General features: G+C 30.2%; 14 non-coding genes across 14 annotated transcripts; all 14 read right to left on the bottom strand.

Annotated features, from left to right (window-relative positions):
* Nucleotides 1–362: 362 nt before the first annotated feature.
* On the bottom strand, nt 363–436 carry TRNAT-AGU (transfer RNA threonine (anticodon AGU)). The gene has a single exon. It is a non-coding gene; the product is annotated as a tRNA-Thr (tRNA).
* An 828-nt stretch (nt 437–1264) lies between these two features.
* TRNAT-AGU (transfer RNA threonine (anticodon AGU)) lies at nt 1265–1338 on the bottom strand. Its single transcript has one exon. It is a non-coding gene; the product is annotated as a tRNA-Thr (tRNA).
* Nucleotides 1339–2178: 840 nt separating this feature from the next.
* On the bottom strand, nt 2179–2252 carry TRNAT-AGU (transfer RNA threonine (anticodon AGU)). The gene has a single exon. It is a non-coding gene; the product is annotated as a tRNA-Thr (tRNA).
* An 828-nt stretch (nt 2253–3080) lies between these two features.
* Nucleotides 3081–3154, bottom strand: TRNAT-AGU (transfer RNA threonine (anticodon AGU)). The gene has a single exon. It is a non-coding gene; the product is annotated as a tRNA-Thr (tRNA).
* Nucleotides 3155–3994: 840 nt separating this feature from the next.
* Nucleotides 3995–4068, bottom strand: TRNAT-AGU (transfer RNA threonine (anticodon AGU)). Its single transcript has one exon. It is a non-coding gene; the product is annotated as a tRNA-Thr (tRNA).
* An 828-nt stretch (nt 4069–4896) lies between these two features.
* On the bottom strand, nt 4897–4970 carry TRNAT-AGU (transfer RNA threonine (anticodon AGU)). Its single transcript has one exon. It is a non-coding gene; the product is annotated as a tRNA-Thr (tRNA).
* An 840-nt stretch (nt 4971–5810) lies between these two features.
* Nucleotides 5811–5884, bottom strand: TRNAT-AGU (transfer RNA threonine (anticodon AGU)). Its single transcript has one exon. It is a non-coding gene; the product is annotated as a tRNA-Thr (tRNA).
* An 826-nt stretch (nt 5885–6710) lies between these two features.
* TRNAT-AGU (transfer RNA threonine (anticodon AGU)) lies at nt 6711–6784 on the bottom strand. The gene has a single exon. It is a non-coding gene; the product is annotated as a tRNA-Thr (tRNA).
* Nucleotides 6785–7619: 835 nt separating this feature from the next.
* Nucleotides 7620–7694, bottom strand: TRNAT-AGU (transfer RNA threonine (anticodon AGU)). The gene has a single exon. It is a non-coding gene; the product is annotated as a tRNA-Thr (tRNA).
* An 828-nt stretch (nt 7695–8522) lies between these two features.
* Nucleotides 8523–8596, bottom strand: TRNAT-AGU (transfer RNA threonine (anticodon AGU)). The gene has a single exon. It is a non-coding gene; the product is annotated as a tRNA-Thr (tRNA).
* Nucleotides 8597–9431: 835 nt separating this feature from the next.
* Nucleotides 9432–9505, bottom strand: TRNAT-AGU (transfer RNA threonine (anticodon AGU)). Its single transcript has one exon. It is a non-coding gene; the product is annotated as a tRNA-Thr (tRNA).
* Nucleotides 9506–10333: 828 nt separating this feature from the next.
* On the bottom strand, nt 10334–10407 carry TRNAT-AGU (transfer RNA threonine (anticodon AGU)). Its single transcript has one exon. It is a non-coding gene; the product is annotated as a tRNA-Thr (tRNA).
* An 840-nt stretch (nt 10408–11247) lies between these two features.
* Nucleotides 11248–11321, bottom strand: TRNAT-AGU (transfer RNA threonine (anticodon AGU)). The gene has a single exon. It is a non-coding gene; the product is annotated as a tRNA-Thr (tRNA).
* An 828-nt stretch (nt 11322–12149) lies between these two features.
* TRNAT-AGU (transfer RNA threonine (anticodon AGU)) lies at nt 12150–12223 on the bottom strand. Its single transcript has one exon. It is a non-coding gene; the product is annotated as a tRNA-Thr (tRNA).
* Nucleotides 12224–12577: the final 354 nt, after the last annotated feature.

Below are 12577 nucleotides of genomic sequence, written 5' to 3'. Positions count from 1 at the left end.
CTGACTCTCAAATTACTGTACCTTGGGAAACTTACTTTTTTACAGACATTTTAACACTTTCTGTGTTATTCTCTTTTTAATGTACTCTAAATTAATTTTGCAGTTTACCCAATATGATGAAGGCTATTTTGTAAAAATTCATCTATTTACCTTAACATAGGCATATTTCTACAAATTAACTTATGTTGAAATAGGGTGAAGTTTTGTTGTTTGTCGTCTTCTGACATGGATGGCATCTTTAAACTTTTTTACATTGGTGACCAAATGTGCCAAAGTGAAAGCAGATAAAGGTTTTACACATCTTATTTTGTTATGCATCAACAAAAAACTACATACTGGTGTGATAAAAAGGTATCAAGCAAAGGTACTGCTGAGATATGAACTCAGGATCTCCTGTTTACTAGACAGGCACTTTAACCAACTAAGCCACAGCACCACTTGCACTGCCTTACATATAATGACAAATTATATGTCTAAAGTATAATATTTTTTATTATTTTTATATATTTTTTTTAAACTAGTATTTTATTAATTCTTTAAACAGTTGGAAACTTACAGTAAGTTATATAATGCTTTTTTCTCCTTTATTTTGTATATACAGGCCCTACATTCTTACAATGTTTGTTCAAGTCACTTGTTAATATGCTTTATTGTAATAGATATTATGGCGTTCTTATTAATGTAGTCATCCCTGGGAAATTAAAGTCAGTCTATTGTTGGTACTCATACAGTTAAAAAGTAATCGTGAAATGAAAACATGAGATCTCAATGATAGAATTATTGTTAACATTTTATCTGGAAGCTTGCTCGATAAATGGAAAGATTTATTTCTGGAATTGCTTTCCTAACACAATATTGTTTATGTTAAGTAACAAATAATCCATTATTTTCTATTGCTCCCTAAACTCTGATGACTAAATTGTCTATCAATTTATCTTGAGAAACTCACATTGTTACTGACTTTTGTTTAAACATTTCCTCTGACTGGACACCATATTGTTCCTGGAGATTGCTCAGACATGATGATTGGCAATTTCTGGAATTCTTTTCTAGTTACCTTGGCATCAATTTACTTCTACAAAATAACTGATATTAAAAAAGGGGAATATTGCATTTTTTTGTGTTTTCTGATTTGGACTGTATCTAGAAATGTGGTACATATTACTGAACATGTGAGAAAGGGTAAAGGCTGCTGAAGCATTCACATGTCTTTTTGTGATGAATTATCAACAAACTATGTTCTGAGTTGATGAAAATAAATGAAAGGCGCTGCTGAGATTTGAACTCAGGATCTCCTGTTTACTAGACAGGTGCTTTAACCAACTAAGCCACAGCACCACATGATGACCTGGAGCTTCACAAAGAAAAATGATATATCTAAGATATGCTATTTGGTAACAATTTTTGATATTCTTATAACTATTGCTTTATCAATTTTTCAAACCGGTGGAAATTTAGAGTATAAATAGAAAGTTGTGTTCTCTCTTTTCATTCATGATTTACAGCACCTTCATTCTTAAAATATCTTGTCAAAGTAATTTTCTAATTTTTTTTAGCACTTTTATTGATTTCTCTGTAAGTAATGCTACATGGGAATAAATGTCAATTAATTTTTGATATTCAGAAAACAAAAACATGTAGTAAAATTAAGAACTCTGTTTTAAAAAGTCAGAATTATGGTTAGCATTCTTTATTGATGCTTTTTCAAGAGAAGTTTAGCTTTTCATCAAGAAGTATTTTCCTAACACAATTTTAAGGATGTTATGGAATTAAATATGGGTTAAATGTCAATGATTCTCTAGCTATGATGACTAAACTGACTCTCAAATTACTGTACCTTGGGAAACTTACTTTTTTACAGACATTTTAACACTTTCTGTGTTATTCTCTTTTTAATGTACTCTAAATTAATTTTGCAGTTTACCCAATATGATGAAGGCTATTTTGTAAAAATTCATCTATTTACCTTAACATGGGCATATTTCTACAAATTAACTTATGTTGAAATAGGGTGAAGTTTTGTTGTTTGTCGTCTTCTGACATGGATGGCATCTTTAAACTTTTTTACATTGGTGACCAAATGTGCCAAAGTGAAAGCAGATAAAGGTTTTACACATCTTATTTTGTTATGCATCAACAAAAAACTACATACTGGTGTGATAAAAAGGTATCAAGCAAAGGTACTGCTGAGATATGAACTCAGGATCTCCTGTTTACTAGACAGGCACTTTAACCAACTAAGCCACAGCACCACTTGCACTGCCTTACATATAATGACAAATTATATGTCTAAAGTATAATATTTTTTATTATTTTTATATATTTTTTTGAAACTAGTATTTTATTAATTCTTTAAACAGTTGGAAACTTACAGTAAGTTATATAATGCTTTTTTCTCCTTTATTTTGTATATACAGGCCCTACATTCTTACAATGTTTGTTCAAGTCACTTGTTAATATGCTTTATTGTAATAGATATTATGGCGTTCTTATTAATGTAGTCATCCCTGGGAAATTAAAGTCAGTCTATTGTTGGTACTCATACAGTTAAAAAGTAATCGTGAAATGAAAACATGAGATCTCAATGATAGAATTATTGTTAACATTTTATCTGGAAGCTTGCTCGATAAATGGAAAGATTTATTTCTGGAATTGCTTTCCTAACACAATATTGTTTATGTTAAGTAACAAATAATCCATTATTTTCTATTGCTCCCTAAACTCTGATGACTAAATTGTCTATCAATTTATCTTGAGAAACTCACATTGTTACTGACTTTTGTTTAAACATTTCCTCTGACTGGACACCATATTGTTCCTGGAGATTGCTCAGACATGATGATTGGCAATTTCTGGAATTCTTTTCTAGTTACCTTGGCATCAATTTACTTCTACAAAATAACTGATATTAAAAAAGGGGAATATTGCATTTTTTTGTGTTTTCTGATTTGGACTGTATCTAGAAATGTGGTACATATTACTGAACATGTGAGAAAGGGTAAAGGCTGCTGAAGCATTCACATGTCTTTTTGTGATGAATTATCAACAAACTATGTTCTGAGTTGATGAAAATAAATGAAAGGCGCTGCTGAGATTTGAACTCAGGATCTCCTGTTTACTAGACAGGTGCTTTAACCAACTAAGCCACAGCACCACATGATGACCTGGAGCTTCACAAAGAAAAATGATATATCTAAGATATGCTATTTGGTAACAATTTTTGATATTCTTATAACTATTGCTTTATCAATTTTTCAAACCGGTGGAAATTTAGAGTATAAATAGAAAGTTGTGTTCTCTCTTTTCATTCATGATTTACAGCACCTTCATTCTTAAAATATCTTGTCAAAGTAATTTTCTAATTGTTTTTAGCACTTGTATTGATTTCTCTGTAAGTAATGCTACATGGGAATAAATGTCAATTAATTTTTGATATTCAGAAAACAAAAACATGTAGTAAAATTAAGAACTCTGTTTTAAAAAGTCAGAATTATGGTTAGCATTCTTTATTGATGCTTTTTCAAGAGAAGTTTAGCTTTTCATCAAGAAGTATTTTCCTAACACAATTTTAAGGATGTTATGGAATTAAATATGGGTTAAATGTCAATGATTCTCTAGCTATGATGACTAAACTGACTCTCAAATTACTGTACCTTGGGAAACTTACTTTTTTACAGACATTTTAACACTTTCTGTGTTATTCTCTTTTTAATGTACTCTAAATTAATTTTGCAGTTTACCCAATATGATGAAGGCTATTTTGTAAAAATTCATCTATTTACCTTAACATAGGCATATTTCTACAAATTAACTTATGTTGAAATAGGGTGAAGTTTTGTTGTTTGTCGTCTTCTGACATGGATGGCATCTTTAAACTTTTTTACATTGGTGACCAAATGTGCCAAAGTGAAAGCAGATAAAGGTTTTACACATCTTATTTTGTTATGCATCAACAAAAAACTACATACTGGTGTGATAAAAAGGTATCAAGCAAAGGTACTGCTGAGATATGAACTCAGGATCTCCTGTTTACTAGACAGGCACTTTAACCAACTAAGCCACAGCACCACTTGCACTGCCTTACATATAATGACAAATTATATGTCTAAAGTATAATATTTTTTATTATTTTTATATATTTTTTTTAAACTAGTATTTTATTAATTCTTTAAACAGTTGGAAACTTACAGTAAGTTATATAATGCTTTTTTCTCCTTTATTTTGTATATACAGGCCCTACATTCTTACAATGTTTGTTCAAGTCACTTGTTAATATGCTTTATTGTAATAGATATTATGGCGTTCTTATTAATGTAGTCATCCCTGGGAAATTAAAGTCAGTCTATTGTTGGTACTCATACAGTTAAAAAGTAATCGTGAAATGAAAACATGAGATCTCAATGATAGAATTATTGTTAACATTTTATCTGGAAGCTTGCTCGATAAATGGAAAGATTTATTTCTGGAATTGCTTTCCTAACACAATATTGTTTATGTTAAGTAACAAATAATCCATTATTTTCTATTGCTCCCTAAACTCTGATGACTAAATTGTCTATCAATTTATCTTGAGAAACTCACATTGTTACTGACTTTTGTTTAAACATTTCCTCTGACTGGACACCATATTGTTCCTGGAGATTGCTCAGACATGATGATTGGCAATTTCTGGAATTCTTTTCTAGTTACCTTGGCATCAATTTACTTCTACAAAATAACTGATATTAAAAAAGGGGAATATTGCATTTTTTTGTGTTTTCTGATTTGGACTGTATCTAGAAATGTGGTACATATTACTGAACATGTGAGAAAGGGTAAAGGCTGCTGAAGCATTCACATGTCTTTTTGTGATGAATTATCAACAAACTATGTTCTGAGTTGATGAAAATAAATGAAAGGCGCTGCTGAGATTTGAACTCAGGATCTCCTGTTTACTAGACAGGTGCTTTAACCAACTAAGCCACAGCACCACATGATGACCTGGAGCTTCACAAAGAAAAATGATATATCTAAGATATGCTATTTGGTAACAATTTTTGATATTCTTATAACTATTGCTTTATCAATTTTTCAAACCGGTGGAAATTTAGAGTATAAATAGAAAGTTGTGTTCTCTCTTTTCATTCATGATTTACAGCACCTTCATTCTTAAAATATCTTGTCAAAGTAATTTTCTAATTTTTTTTAGCACTTTTATTGATTTCTCTGTAAGTAATGCTACATGGGAATAAATGTCAATTAATTTTTGATATTCAGAAAACAAAAACATGTAGTAAAATTAAGAACTCTGTTTTAAAAAGTCAGAATTATGGTTAGCATTCTTTATTGATGCTTTTTCAAGAGAAGTTTAGCTTTTCATCAAGAAGTATTTTCCTAACACAATTTTAAGGATGTTATGGAATTAAATATGGGTTAAATGTCAATGATTCTCTAGCTATGATGACTAAACTGACTCTCAAATTACTGTACCTTGGGAAACTTACTTTTTTACAGACATTTTAACACTTTCTGTGTTATTCTCTTTTTAATGTACTCTAAATTAATTTTGCAGTTTACCCAATATGATGAAGGCTATTTTGTAAAAATTCATCTATTTACCTTAACATAGGCATATTTCTACAAATTAACTTATGTTGAAATAGGGTGAAGTTTTGTTGTTTGTCGTCTTCTGACATGGATGGCATCTTTAAACTTTTTTACATTGGTGACCAAATGTGCCAAAGTGAAAGCAGATAAAGGTTTTACACATCTTATTTTGTTATGCATCAACAAAAAACTACATACTGGTGTGATAAAAAGGTATCAAGCAAAGGTACTGCTGAGATATGAACTCAGGATCTCCTGTTTACTAGACAGGCACTTTAACCAACTAAGCCACAGCACCACTTGCACTGCCTTACATATAATGACAAATTATATGTCTAAAGTATAATATTTTTTATTATTTTTATATATTTTTTTGAAACTAGTATTTTATTAATTCTTTAAACAGTTGGAAACTTACAGTAAGTTATATAATGCTTTTTTCTCCTTTATTTTGTATATACAGGCCCTACATTCTTACAATGTTTGTTCAAGTCACTTGTTAATATGCTTTATTGTAATAGATATTATGGCGTTCTTATTAATGTAGTCATCCCTGGGAAATTAAAGTCAGTCTATTGTTGGTACTCATACAGTTAAAAAGTAATCGTGAAATGAAAACATGAGATCTCAATGATAGAAATATTTGTTAACATTTTATCTGGAAGCTTGCTCGATAAATGGAAAGATTTATTTCTGGAATTGCTTTCCTAACACAATATTGTTTATGTAAGTAACAAATAATCCATTATTTTCTATTGCTCCCTAAACTCTGATGACTAAATTGTCTATCAATTTATCTTGAGAAACTCACATTGTTACTGACTTTTGTTTAAACATTTCCTCTGACTGGACACCATATTGTTCCTGGAGATTGCTCAGACATGATGATTGGCAATTTCTGGAATTCTTTTCTAGTTACCTTGGCATCAATTTACTTCTACAAAATAACTGATATTAAAAAAGGGAATATTGCATTTTTTTGTGTTTTCTGATTTGGACTGTATCTAGAAATGTGGTACATATTACTGAACATGTGAGAAAGGTAAAGGCTGCTGAAGCATTCACATGTCTTTTTGTGATGAATTATCAACAAACTATGTTCTGAGTTGATGAAAATAAATGAAAGGCGCTGCTGAGATTTGAACTCAGGATCTCCTGTTTACTAGACAGGTGCTTTAACCAACTAAGCCACAGCACCACATGATGACCTGGAGCTTCACAAAGAAAAATGATATATCTAAGATATGCTATTTGGTAACAATTTTTGATATTCTTATAACTATTGCTTTATCAATTTTTCAAACCGTGGAAATTTAGAGTATAATAGAAAGTTGTGTTCTCTCTTTTCATTCATGATTTACAGCACCTTCATTCTTAAAATATCTTGTCAAAGTAATTTTCTAATTTTTTTTAGCACTTTTATTGATTTCTCTGTAAGTAATGCTACATGGGAATAAATGTCAATTAATTTTTGATATTCAGAAAACAAAAACATGTAGTAAAATTAAGAACTCTGTTTTAAAAAGTCAGAATTATGGTAGCATTCTTTATTGATGCTTTTTCAAGAGAAGTTTAGCTTTTCATCAAGAAGTATTTTCCTAACACAATTTTAAGGATGTTATGGAATTAAATATGGTTAAATGTCAATGATTCTCTAGCTATGATGACTAAACTGACTCTCAAATTACTGTACCTTGGGAAACTTACTTTTTTACAGACATTTTAACACTTTCTGTGTTATTCTCTTTTTAATGTACTCTAAATTCATTTTGCAGTTTACCCAATATGATGAAGGCTATTTGTAAAAATTCATCTATTTACCTTAAACTAGGCATATTTCTACAAATTAACTTATGTTGAAATAGGGTGAAGTTTTGTTGTTTGTCGTCTTCTGACATGGATGGCATCTTTAAACTTTTTTACATTGGTGACCAAATGTGCCAAAGTGAAAGCAGATAAAGGTTTTACACATCTTATTTTGTTATGCATCAACAAAAAACTACATACTGGTGTGATAAAAAGGTATCAAGCAAAGGTACTGCTGAGATATGAACTCAGGATCTCCTGTTTACTAGACAGGCACTTTAACCAACTGAAGCCACAGCACCACTTGCACTGCCTTACATATAATGACAAATTATATGTCTAAAGTATAATATTTTTTATTATTTTTATATATTTTTTGAAACTAGTATTTTATTAATTCTTTAAACAGTTGGAAACTTACAGTAAGTTATATAATGCTTTTTTTCTCCTTTATTTTGTATATACAGGCCCTTACATTCTTACAATGTTTGTTCAAGTCACTTGTTAATATGCTTTATTGTAATAGATATTATGGCGTTCTTATTAATGTAGTCATCCCTGGGAAATTAAAGTCAGTCTATTGTTGGTACTCATACAGTTAAAAAGTAATCGTGAAATGAAAACATGAGATCTCAATGATAGAATTATTGTTAACATTTTATCTGGAAGCTTGCTCGATAAATGGAAAGATTTATTTCTGGAATTGCTTTCCTAACACAATATTGTTTATGTTAAGTAACAAATAATCCATTATTTTCTATTGCTCCCTAAACTCTGATGACTAAATTGTCTATCAATTTATCTTGAGAAACTCACATTGTTACTGACTTTTGTTTAAACATTTCCTCTGACTGGACACCATATGTTCCTGGAGATTGCTCAGACATGATGATTGGCAATTTCTGGAATTCTTTTCTAGTTACCTTGGCATCAATTTACTTCTACAAAATAACTGATATTAAAAAAGGGGAATATTGCATTTTTTTGTGTTTTCTGATTTGGACTGTATCTAGAAATGTGGTACATATTACTGAACATGTGAGAAAGGGTAAAGGCTGCTGAAGCATTCACATGTCTTTTTGTGATGAATTATCAACAAACTATGTTCTGAGTTGATGAAAATAAATGAAAGGCGCTGCTGAGATTTGAACTCAGGATCTCCTGTTTACTAGACAGGCGCTTTAACCAACTAAGCCACAGCACCACATGATGACCTGGAGCTTCACAAAGAAAAATGATATATCTAAGATATGCTATTTGGTAACAATTTTGATATTCTTATAACTATTGCTTTATCAATTTTTCAAACCGGTGGAAATTTAGAGTATAAATAGAAAGTGTGTTCTCTCTTTTCATTCATGATTTACAGCACCTTCATTCTTAAAATATCTTGTCAAAGTAATTTTCTAATTTTTATTAGCACTTTTATTGATTTCTCTGTAAGTAATGCTACATGGGAATAAATGTCAATTATTTTTGATATTCAGAAAACAAAAACATGTAGTAAGAATTAAGAACTCTTTTTAAAAAGTCAGAATTATGGTTAGCATTCTTTATTGATGCTTTTCAAGAGAAGTTTAGCTTTTCATCAAGAAGTATTTTCCTAACACAATTTAAGGATGTTATGGAATTAAATATGGGTTAAATGTCAATGATTCTCTAGCTATGATGACTAAACTGACTCTCAAATTACTGGTACCTTGGGAAACTTACTTTTTTACAGACATTTTAACACTTTCTGTGTTATTCTCTTTTTAATGTACTCTAATTAATTTTGCAGTTTACCCAATATGATGAAGGCTATTTTGTAAAAATTCATCTATTTACCTTAACATAGGCATATTTCTACAAATTAACTTATGTTGAAATAGGGTGAAGTTTTGTTGTTTGTCGTCTTCTGACATGGATGGCATCTTTAAACTTTTTTACATTGGTGACCAAATGTGCCAAAGTGAAAGCAGATAAAGGTTTTACACATCTTATTTTGTTATGCATCAACAAAAAACTACATACTGGTGTGATAAAAAGGTATCAAGCAAAGGTACTGCTGAGATATGAACTCAGGATCTCCTGTTTACTAGACAGGCACTTTAACCAACTAAGCCACAGCACCACTTGCACTGCCTTACATATAATGACAAATTATATGTCTAAAGTATAATATTTTTTATTATTTTTATATATTTTTTTGAAACTAGTATTTTATTAATTCTTTAAACAGTTGGAAACTTACAGTAAGTTATATAATGCTTTTTTCTCCTTTATTTTGTATATACAAGCCCTACATTCTTACAATGTTTGTTCAAGTCACTTGTTAATATGCTTTATTGTAATAGATATTATGGCGTTCTTATTAATGTAGTCATCCCTGGGAAATTAAAGTCAGTCTATTGTTGGTACTCATACAGTTAAAAAGTAATCGTGAAATGAAAACATGAGATCTCAATGATAGAATTATTGTTAACATTTTATCTGGAAGCTTGCTCGATAAATGGAAAGATTTATTTCTGGAATTGCTTTCCTAACACAATATTGTTTATGTTAAGTAACAAATAATCCATTATTTTCTATTGCTCCCTAAACTCTGATGACTAAATTGTCTATCAATTTATCTTGAGAAACTCACATTGTTACTGACTTTTGTTTAAACATTTCCTCTGACTGGACACCATATTGTTCCTGGAGATTGCTCAGACATGATGATTGGCAATTTCTGGAATTCTTTTCTAGTTACCTTGGCATCAATTTACTTCTACAAAATAACTGATATTAAAAAAGGGGAATATTGCATTTTTTTGTGTTTTCTGATTTGGACTGTATCTAGAAATGTGGTACATATTACTGAACATGTGAGAAAGGGTAAAGGCTGCTGAAGCATTCACATGTCTTTTTGTGATGAATTATCAACAAACTATGTTCTGAGTTGATGAAAATAAATGAAAGGCGCTGCTGAGATTTGAACTCAGGATCTCCTGTTTACTAGACAGGCGCTTTAACCAACTAAGCCACAGCACCACATGATGACCTGGAGCTTCACAAAGAAAAATGATATATCTAAGATATGCTATTTGGTAACAATTTTTGATATTCTTATAACTATTGCTTTATCAATTTTTCAAACCGGTGGAAATTTAGAGTATAAATAGAAAGTTGTGTTCTCTCTTTTCATTCATGATTTACAGCACCTTCATTCTTAAAATATCTTGTCAAAGTAATTTTCTAATTTTTATTAGCACTTTTATTGATTTCTCTGTAAGTAATGCTACATGGGAATAAATGTCAATTAATTTTTGATAATCAGAAAACAAAAACATGTAGTAAAATTAAGAACTCTTTTTTAAAAAGTCAGAATTATGGTTAGCATTCTTTATTGATGCTTTTTCAAGAGAAGTTTAGCTTTTCATCAAGAAGTATTTTCCTAACACAATTTTAAGGATGTTATGGAATTAAATATGGGTTAAATGTCAATGATTCTCTAGCTATGATGACTAAACTGACTCTCAAATTACTGTACCTTGGGAAACTTACTTTTTTACAGACATTTTAACACTTTCTGTGTTATTCTCTTTTTAATGTACTCTAAATTAATTTTGCAGTTTACCCAATATGATGAAGGCTATTTTGTAAAAATTCATCTATTTACCTTAACATAGGCATATTTCTACAAATTAACTTATGTTGAAATAGGGTGAAGTTTTGTTGTTTGTCGTCTTCTGACATGGATGGCATCTTTAAACTTTTTTACATTGGTGACCAAATGTGCCAAAGTGAAAGCAGATAAAGGTTTTACACATCTTATTTTGTTATGCATCAACAAAAAACTACATACTGGTGTGATAAAAAGGTATCAAGCAAAGGTACTGCTGAGATATGAACTCAGGATCTCCTGTTTACTAGACAGGCACTTTAACCAACTAAGCCACAGCACCACTTGCACTGCCTTACATATAATGACAAATTATATGTCTAAAGTATAATATTTTTTATTATTTTTATATATTTTTTTGAAACTAGTATTTTATTAATTCTTTAAACAGTTGGAAACTTACAGTAAGTTATATAATGCTTTTTTCTCCTTTATTTTGTATATACAAGCCCTACATTCTTACAATGTTTGTTCAAGTCACTTGTTAATATGCTTTATTGTAATAGATATTATGGCGTTCTTATTAATGTAGTCATCCCTGGGAAATTAAAGTCAGTCTATTGTTGGTACTCATACAGTTAAAAAGTAATCGTGAAATGAAAACATGAGATCTCAATGATAGAATTATTGTTAACATTTTATCTGGAAGCTTGCTCGATAAATGGAAAGATTTATTTCTGGAATTGCTTTCCTAACACAATATTGTTTATGTTAAGTAACAAATAATCCATTATTTTCTATTGCTCCCTAAACTCTGATGACTAAATTGTCTATCAATTTATCTTGAGAAACTCACATTGTTACTGACTTTTGTTTAAACATTTCCTCTGACTGGACACCATATTGTTCCTGGAGATTGCTCAGACATGATGATTGGCAATTTCTGGAATTCTTTTCTAGTTACCTTGGCATCAATTTACTTCTACAAAATAACTGATATTAAAAAAGGGGAATATTGCATTTTTTTGTGTTTTCTGATTTGGACTGTATCTAGAAATGTGGTACATATTACTGAACATGTGAGAAAGGGTAAAGGCTGCTGAAGCATTCACATGTCTTTTTGTGATGAATTATCAACAAACTATGTTCTGAGTTGATGAAAATAAATGAAAGGCGCTGCTGAGATTTGAACTCAGGATCTCCTGTTTACTAGACAGGTGCTTTAACCAACTAAGCCACAGCACCACATGATGACCTGGAGCTTCACAAAGAAAAATGATATATCTAAGATATGCTATTTGGTAACAATTTTTGATATTCTTATAACTATTGCTTTATCAATTTTTCAAACCGGTGAAAATTTAGAGTATAAATAGAAAGTTGTGTTCTCTCTTTTCATTCATGATTTACAGCACCTTCATTCTTAAAATATCTTGTCAAAGTAATTTTCTAATTTTTTTTAGCACTTTTATTGATTTCTCTGTAAGTAATGCTACATGGGAATAAATGTCAATTAATTTTTGATATTCAGAAAACAAAAACATGTAGTAAAATTAAGAACTCTGTTTTAAAAAGTCAGAATTATGGTTAGCATTCTTT

Source organism: Pseudophryne corroboree, chromosome 11 (assembly GCF_028390025.1).
Source record: "Pseudophryne corroboree isolate aPseCor3 chromosome 11, aPseCor3.hap2, whole genome shotgun sequence".
NCBI lineage: Eukaryota > Metazoa > Chordata > Amphibia > Anura > Myobatrachidae > Pseudophryne > Pseudophryne corroboree.
Note: the sequence above shows the minus strand (reverse complement) of the source record. Positions and strands in the feature narration are given on the sequence as shown.